Source organism: Vicugna pacos, chromosome 19 (assembly GCF_048564905.1).
Source record: "Vicugna pacos chromosome 19, VicPac4, whole genome shotgun sequence".
NCBI lineage: Eukaryota > Metazoa > Chordata > Mammalia > Artiodactyla > Camelidae > Vicugna > Vicugna pacos.
In genome coordinates, this window is record NC_133005.1 from 44,833,808 (window position 1) to 44,842,590 (window position 8,783).

The 8,783-nt window shown below is 59.7% G+C and overlaps 1 long non-coding RNA gene across 1 annotated transcript; it reads left to right on the plus strand.

Annotated features, from left to right (window-relative positions):
• The first annotated feature begins 441 nt into the window (after positions 1-441).
• On the plus strand, positions 442-7,729 carry LOC140687333 (uncharacterized). The gene is made up of 4 exons (XR_012061542.1): positions 442-585; positions 937-1,027; positions 6,298-6,401; positions 6,944-7,729. It is a non-coding gene; the product is annotated as an uncharacterized lncRNA (long non-coding RNA).
• Positions 7,730-8,783: the final 1,054 nt, after the last annotated feature.

The following is an 8,783-nucleotide window of genomic DNA, read 5'->3' on the forward strand; positions in this document are numbered from 1 at the left end:
GGGGGGATACAGCCCGAGCTTCGCGCACCTCTCCCTCTGGTTGAGCAGGGGCACCTTCACCAAAAGGAGAGCGTCTCTGAGTGGGTGGGAGTGTTTCTCTGGGGTATTTCTGGGTTAATCACGTGGTCAGTGCTGTGGATTCCGGGTCCTAGACACTGTGGATGCGTCTTTATTACGGAAGATCTGTCCCCCCTGGTAGACCTGCGCTGTGTTTGTGGGTCCACGATCTGGCCGCACCGGCGCATCTGCACAGACTCCTAGAAGCATAGACATTTCCAAGGTCTCTGGTTTTAAGTGTGATGACAGTGACAGACTTCTGCCGCAGCCCCTGACTTGGATGGGGGTGCCTCCGCTCTTTAGAGTGGAATTCCAGTGCACAGAGATTCCGGAACTTCCCGGAGTTTCGCAGGAACAGAGTGGGGTGGGGGTGAGATGGGAGAACCTTCTCGCCTTAGAGTCTCCACCCTCACTCTGTGCTGTGAGCTTTGCCTGGGATGGAGGTAAAGCATCCTCTGCAGGGGCAGAGCGGATGCAGTGCAGTTAGAGGAGACCTACAGGACCGGGCTTGCGGGATCTCCACCACTGGTGTGTCAGTGTCCCGGTGCCTTGGGGTCCTGTCGGCACCCACGCTCCTTCCTAAGTGATGGAAGACGCCCTCACGCCCGGCCTCGCTGAGTCAGCTCAGTGGAGGGGCCAGGCGGCTGCCTTTCTCATTTCTTTGTGAGCAGGATTGAATTCCCCTCCAGCTGGCGTGGAGCCGCAGGCTCCAGCATCTTATACCAGGAGGCTCCATCCTGGGGGCTCACGTGTCCGGGTTTAAATCCTGAAACCTCGCGTGCTCGCCTGATGCTGCACCGTGGTTCTCACCTGTCATCCTCATACGGCGGGCGGGGCCGCGTGAACCTACAATGGGAATTTGACTTTTATCTCTGTCAGCCTGGAGCCTGTGCCTTCCCCCCTGAAAAGGAGCCGCTCACGAGACGGTCCTGTCATGAGAATCCTGGTTTTGCCTCTTCCCGATTGAAAGGTAAAAAGGAAGGGTAGCAGGTCTCCCCTCGATGTGCCCATGTTTGGTTTGGGGGTTTGGTGGGGGCAGGTCTGGACTCCAGGACTGATGGGGAGGTGGGGAGGAGTGCAGGGCGGAGGGCAGGGCCAGCAGAACAGGGCACTTGGGAGCAGGACGCCACTCCTGCTCTTGGTGGCTTCCCTCGTTCACTGAAAATCGTGCCATACGTCCACGGCTGTGCCTCCCGTATGGAGCACTAAGAAGAGGATTCCTTCCAAGCCAGGCCTCCCTCCTCCCGGCAGCCCCTGCGCTGGCACTCAGGGTTCTAGGAGACGCACTCCATTGTTGGGTCCTAAAAGGAGGATTCAGGAAGGGTGCCGTTCTGTGACATGCCAATAAAAAGCCCCTCCTCCCCACCCCCTGTGGTTTTCTAAGGTTGCTGCTTTGAGGAGGCCCTAATATCACTTCCTCCAACCCCAGGGGAGCAGAGGGACGCTCCCCAGATAAGGAGGCTGCAGCCCCGCCTGTCTATGTCCCATTGTTTGCTCACACTGAAAGGTGGTTACTTTATGAGGAAGGCATCCGTCCAGCAGTGACCGAGGCATTGTCTTACTGCATTTTCTCTTACCAGTTTTGAAATATTATTTCCTTCTTGCTTAAATGCCGTGCGGGTTAAAACTTATGTTGTTGGAAATGGCACTGTGGGTGAGCGGGCGGTTTACAGCAGAGGAGCCTGGTATCCTGGTCTCTCCAGGGTGGTGAATGTGGACGGCAACACCCTCGTCGCCCCGGACCCTCGCCTGGGTTTTTCTGGAGGAGTCCTGAGTTCTGGGTGTCGGCCGGTAGCAGCGGAGGCGAACGCTTATCAATTTATTTCCTGACATCGTGCGCCGTTAATCTCTGCTCGCCGACTCCCAGTGGGACCGCAGCCGCTCTCTGGGAAGTTATTTGATTTCTGATGTAAGGAAAGGGATTCACGCGGCTGGATTTTGATAAGGCCGCCGTCTGGCGTGGCTCAGACACGCTCATCCTGGCCGTGTGGCTGACAGGTGGCTCGCTGGGCGGGAGTACTGCAGAGCAGCGATGCCGGACGTGCGGAGATAATTGTAGTTTTGCTATTTAAAAAAAATAAGGCTAGTGCTTTACAATGTTGAAATGATAACCTGCTCAGGGAGGCTCGCAGTGCCTGTCTCTTGGCACAGGGAAACCTCTTCGAGCAGCTTGACTTGGAGCCTATTAATCTACCTGTATTTTCCCCGAGCATAAACTAAAGTCTCGTTTCTGTCTGAACGCTCAGGCTAGGACGTGGGGCCGGAGGCGCAAGTCTGCGGTTTCGAGCAAAACGTGCTCCATATTCCAGAGGTTTCCGTGCCCGTGTTGTGTTTACGCCTCTGCTTTTAAATGACCTGCAGTGTTGAGATTAGAGGCACTCGGTTCGACTTAACATCTAAGTACCGTGATCTGCGGAGTTGCTCCTGATCCGGTGCTCAGCTCGGTGTTCTGCCTGGGGGTTGGAGGAAGAGAGGGTTAGAGGCCACCCTGGAGTGGTAGGTCAGTATGGCCCCATGCCTCTGCCATCTTCCTGTCCCCACTAGGACAGTGACAGGGCTGTGCCCAAGGTCCCCCCGCCCCTGTGCTCAAGCCAGATGTTCTGGTGGTAGGCGTGTCCTTGGAAGCCCAGGACTGTGGTCCTGGACAACAGAGACGGGCCTGTTCACCTACCACAGCGGCTCTACAAAGGCCCGGGGCCCCTGGGGGCCAGCAAGGTGCCACACGGTCATCAAGACCTCACATTGTTCGTTTGGCCCCAGGAGGTAGTGACCAGCTTCCTAAACACGGTGGATCTTTGGATTCCTAGATCAGCGTAACTGTGGGTATCGCTGGCCCATTAACCACAGGACCCTGGAGAGTCTTAGACCCCTGGGGCCGGCATTGAATCCCTGCCCAGGTAGCTGGAACCTGCCAGCCCTTCCCTGCTCTGTTCCCCCATCTTGGCTGCCTCCCTTCCCACTTGCCCTTGTGTCTGCGGGGCTCTCCCAGGGCCTCCTGATTCAAAGGTCACCCCTCCACCGGGCCCTCTTTTGCTGTCTTCTCCCTTCCCTTCTGCCTGAGCTGAGTGAACTTAATTACGTCCACTGCCCTTGTCTCCTGGTTGTATTGGGATATGCAGTAATGTCATGTTTACGGTCCTCCCCCCCTTGTCTGCCCCACTGTGGTCGCACAGCATGTGCGGCGTTCCAGGTAGCGGAGCGGTGAGGCAGGGCGTGCTGGGGAGCTGGGGAGAGAAGACGGCACGCCCGGGAAGCCGCCTTCCCGGGAAAGGGCCTTTAGGAGATGAGCTTCTCCCGCCTCTTGGAGCGGGCAGGGGCTGGAACTGACAAGCAAGAACATATGAAAGCAAGATAATTCGAGGAGGGCGGGCATAAAACGGAAAAGCCGAAGTGCCTTCCGTCTCGCACCGCCGTGCGAGGGCTCACTCAGTTTGTTTATGGGCTGTTATCGGAGTAAAGTGGGGCACGTGGATCTCCGCCTGATGAAATCACCCCCTGGGCCGTGTTGGCTTCAGGTCCCTGGGCGTAACTGGACAAGGACAGCGACTGCGGTGCAGTTTCGTGCCAGACGGCCTCTCCCTTTGTGCTCTTCGTGCACAGCAGCCCACGGGCGCGCCAGTGACACAGGGGCAGGCGGGCGCTCCGGCTCTGGTCCTGGCTTGGAGCTGCGGACGGGGTGCCCATCAGGCCCGGAAGGGCCCCCGCACGTCAGCCCCGCGCGCTTCTCCGATTCAAAGTCTGTGTTGTGACCTGGGCGAGAGTTGCATCCGTGGCGGACTCCTGCTCAGGGTGCTGCTCGGCTGGTCCAGGCGTCTGCGTGGCAGGCGGCTCCTCGCTGGGGGTCTGGGGGCCAAGGAGGCCACGGACTGCCTTCTGCTTTGTTTGAAAAATTGTTTGACCTACCCCCCACTCCCTGCCACCTCCGCCCTTCCCCAGGTAGGCCTGTCTGCCAGCATTATTTCACGGCCGAGAATTGGGTACCTCTGTAAAATTATATTGACCTGAGAGAATTGAGGCCAGAGGTGCCTGGTGCTTAAATGCGCAGGAATCAAACTGCTTGGCTGATAACATTGTATCGATCCATCTCCCCTCCCTGCTTTGCTGAGCCAGAGGCCTCCCAGATGACGTGGTGTTGTTTGGGGGTTGTAGTGGTGCATGGAAGTCCTCATTCTCGATGTTGAAGTGATGTGTTCGTGGGCCGAGGACTGGATCTTCATCGCGGCTCCCGGTGACGTCAGGCAGCAGCCCCCTGGCCGGGGGCCAGGTGTGGGCAGGGGATGCCTTTCCTTCTGTGTGTGCCGGAGACTCTGTCCTGGGGCTCGGCCCTCGGGAAGCAGCTCAGGGCTCACAGCTAGTGTTCCCAGAGGAGAACGTTCAAAGTGCAGGAGAAACAGGCAACTGGGAAGGGAATGCGGGGAAGTGGAGCTGGTCTGTGGGGCGCGCCCTGTCCTCTGGGTACACGGGTCACCTGTCACGCTGCTCTGGACGGGCCCCGTGGGAGGCCGAGGGGCCCGCTACTTCAGGGACCCGAGGCCTTACTTCGGTGAGCTCCACCTCTTAGGCGGGGCTGGCTCTGGATTCCGTTAGAGCCCGGCAGCCAGGAGCCTTCCCTGCGGAGACTGAACACCAACTTCTGGCCTTTGCCGTGGCAGGTGCCGTGACAGCCACTGCGGTGACGCAGGGGTGCTGAGTTTGCTGGGGCTTGCTCTGTCTGGGGCTCCGGCCTTCTCACTCCCAGGGCCGCCCACTCCTGTATTTCTAGGGGTGAGCGGCCCTGTGGCCGTGACTGCCGGCCCGAGAGCGTCCACTGCAGCTGAAGGGCGTCCGCTGGGCTGCAGGCTGCCTCTCCGCCCACGCGCTCGGACCCGCCCTCTGCCCGGGCCTTGCAGCCCCCAGGGCCGCGCCCTCCTCGTCCTGCACCACCCCCCGCCCCGCCCCGCCCCGAGCTCCCGCTCCCTCCTGCTCTGCCGGGACCCTCTCCTCCGCTGCTGCAGGGCTTCCTGTCTCGGTGCTCGGCTCCTGTCCCCTCGCTGGTGGGTCCGGTCCCGCTGTCACCCTCCTCCTCCCCCGAGTCCCGTCTGCCCCCTCGGGGCCCTGGTGCTGCCCGGTTCCCCTCACTGTTACTGTCTCACCCGTCACCCCCCTCTGCCACGTCGTGGTGCCAGGGACACACAGGCCCTGCTCTGGCCGCGCCCCAGGGCCTGGAGCAGGCCGGGGGCAGAGGACACGCAGTCAGGGCCCATCGCCAAGCAGGTGACAGGTCGTGTCCCTGCTCTGCTCCGATCCTTCCCGACGTCACCCACAGCCCCCTCCTGAGCAAGTCTGGTGACTGTCACACCCCTCACCCCCCAGTGCAGCTCCCCACGCCCCCCTCCCCCAACCCTGTGGCTGGAATCCCTTGGCTCGTCTTCTGTCTGCTCTCTCTCCCTGGGGAGATCCTACCTGTCCTTGCCTGGGGTGGCAAGTCCACTCCGGAGGCCCCGTCCTCTCCCGGGGGGGCTGGGCCCCCATGTCCTATGCCCCTTGGCAGGTACGACTGCTGGGGCTGTGCTGCGGCTCAGCCAGGGGAGGCCAGCAACTGGACCTCCCGTCCGCCCAGTGCACCTGCTGGGGTCAGTCACCCCTGGGTGCTGTCCTCCTGAGTGGGGAAAGGGCCCTGCCCACCAAGGCTGGACCCTGGGTGCCCCCACAGCCCCCAGGGCCGGGTTCCCTGCTTCCAGTTCCCAGACGTGCGGGCAGACTGGGCCTTGGTGTGGAAATTCCCAATCCTGTAACCTTCCGGGAGCCAGGCAAGCACAGCAGGTCTCTGGGCCGAATCTCAGGCCAACAGTCCATGACTCGGTTCCAGTCGGTTTTAAGTAACAGGTGATGCATTGAGGCCAGCGCGTGTGTGAGTCTGGGACTCCCTTGTCCAGCTCGACTGCTGGGTAGGAGGGGACACCTCAATCTGGCCTGCTGGTTGCAAGGAAGAAAACCTCCTTGGGGACCGGGCCTGGCATCTTTAAAACAGGGCTCCGTGCCGACCAGAGGCCAGAGGAGGGCCCAGTGGACAGCGGGGCTCTGGGCCTCCAAGGCGGGGCTGGAGACCCCTCTGCTCTCCTGCTGGCCATGAGCCTCGACCACAGGGGCCAGGTGGGGTGGGGTGTGCGGCCCCTCGGGGCTGAACGCCTAGGGCTGGGCGTGCGGAGGTGAGAGGCTGGTGCAGGTAAGCTGATTTTAACTGCACTTTATTCAAAACAGGCTATCGGAGCCTGAAGACGTCCAAAACGTCAGGCTATGCAGTGACCCCCATACTTGGGGTCTGTGAACCCCTGGAAGGACCCTCGGGGCTCCTACGGCACAGGGTGGGTGGGGAATGAGTCCCGGGGGCCCTCGGGGGGTCCCACAGCATGGGGGGTGGTGAGGAGTGAGTCCCAGGGACCCTCGGGGGCTCCCACGGCACGGGGTGGGTGGGGAGTGAGTCCTGAGGACCCTGGGGGGCTCCCACATTGCAAGGAGGGTGGGGAGTGAGTCCAGAGTCGGGACAGCAGCTGTCCAGTAAGCTCTCACCCAACATCAGCGCCTCGGGTGGCCGCCGGGAGGCTCTTATTCTTGCGAACCTCGCTTTTTCCCAGAGGAAGCCAGCGCCAGGCGTGGAGCAAGAGCTTAACAGCATTATGTTGCTCTCACTGCGCTTACTTGCAAGCACAGGGTGAGGCAGTGTCACAAGTTCCCCTTTTAAACGCATGTGCTCCGTAAAACAAAAGCCTCGCTGGGCCCAGGTGGCAGCCCGGGGTGGCGTGCTGAGCGGCGTCCGCGTGCGAGGTGCGCGCTTGCCGCCCTGGGGAGGGGCCTGCAGCCAGCACGCCCACGGCACCTGCCCGGCCCCGCCACCGTCCCTCCCCAGGGGCCGCATCCAGGTGAGAGCTCGCACCCTCGCTCCGCGCCCAGTGTTCCTGACGGTTGCTTCCCTTTGTGGTAGGTTTACTGTTTTCCCTGGTGATGAAGTGTTTCCCATGGGAGTCGTGAAGGTTGTAAGGAAAATGGGAGGGAAAAGGGTAAGATGGTCCACAGACGGGGCAGAGAGCCTGGGCTGGGCCGGCTGTGGACAGAGCTGCGCGGGGGCTCTCTCGTCTCCTCTCCCGCCCGAGGCTCAGAGCTGGCAGCACGTTCTGACCCAGAGCCTGCGGTGGGCGGGGGTCTCCCTCCCAGCCCGGTGCCATCACCAGTGTGAGGCCAGGCAGAGACCCAGGCGAGCTCCGTGTGCACCTGTCACCCCCCCAGGGCCGCACCAGTGATCCTGGGGGGTCCGCACTGCCAGCACCAAAGCCTGAGGGGACACACCCCGGAAGCTGTGCGTCCGTGGATGGGGACCCCATTGTCTCCCAGTCAGCCAGCCTGCCTGCTAACATTGAACACAGAAACAGCACACTGGCTGCGCCTGCAGGCTCAGCGAGCTGTCCCCGCTCGGCACCCATTCGGATGTTCGTCTGAAAATCCCGGCTGCTGTGGAGAGAGCCGCGTGGAGGAGGGGCCGGCCCAGGGCGGGAGGTCGCCCCGGGCACGCGTCAGGTGCGACGGCTTCTGTTTCAGAACCATCTACCTTTCGTCTCTCTCTTACTTCAATAGATCATTTTGTATTTTTTAAGTGCTGAACAATTTACTTTTGAAAACTTGAAATACAGAGAAACATGAAAAGAATAAATCAGTGCAATTTTGTCTCCCTCCCCCGTACAACCACTTTTAACCATTTGGCACACCTGGCATGTGTGTGTGTGTGTGTGTGTACGTGTGCATAGGGGGGCATGTGCCCATGTGCATAAGCTTGTGTAGGTGTGGTGTGTTACCACGTGGGCACACACGTGTGGTATGCAGTCACGTGGGCACACTTGTGTGTTGCACGCACCTGTGTCAAGTGTGTGAGTGTGGTGCGTGCACGCATGGGTGGTATGTGTGCATACCACTTGTATGCACACACATGCGCTAATGTATGTGTGTGTGGCGAGCGTTCACATGTGCACACGGGTGTTGTGAGAGTGGTGCGTGCATGCACAAAAGCATGTGAGTGTGTGTGTGCATATGTGCAGACACATGGCTGCACAGACGTGCATGCGTGTGGAACGTGTGCATGTGGTGGGCCTGCGCCGTGGAGGGACAGAAGGACATTTCCAGTTCTCTGCTGCTGAAAATGACGGATGCCGTGAAGAAAATCTACACACGTGCATCTTAGGGCACATTTCTCATTGTGAGAAGCAGAATTCAGAAACGTGTTCCCGAGGCCATGCGGGCCTGGATCTGCGTGTCTAAAGGATGTTTCAGGGGGGAGGTGGCCATTTACGTTCCCAGCCAGAACTTCGGAGACGCCGGGGTTCCCGTGCCTCCTTCGTACACGGCTGTTCTTTTAAAGACATTTTCCAGTCTGACAGGTGTAAGAGAGCATCGTTTAATCGTGCATTTATTTAATTAGAGCGGCTGGGAATTTTTCTAAATTTGCCATTCCTCCCCATGTTTTCTTGTGCAAATTGTGTGTCCATATTTGTCAGTTTTTCTCTCTCGGGGTGACTGGAGTGGCCTCGTATGAAAACAGATTCATCTGGAAGAAATCTGACCTCTGTCTTCAACCTACAAACCCGACTTGGGTTTCTGTTAGCCCTGTCACCACTGAGATCCCTCAGGAAAGTTTTGTAACTTTTTTCAAGTAGTTTTGGTGTATTCTTAGAGTTTGTCCCTACGCGCTTAACACGTGC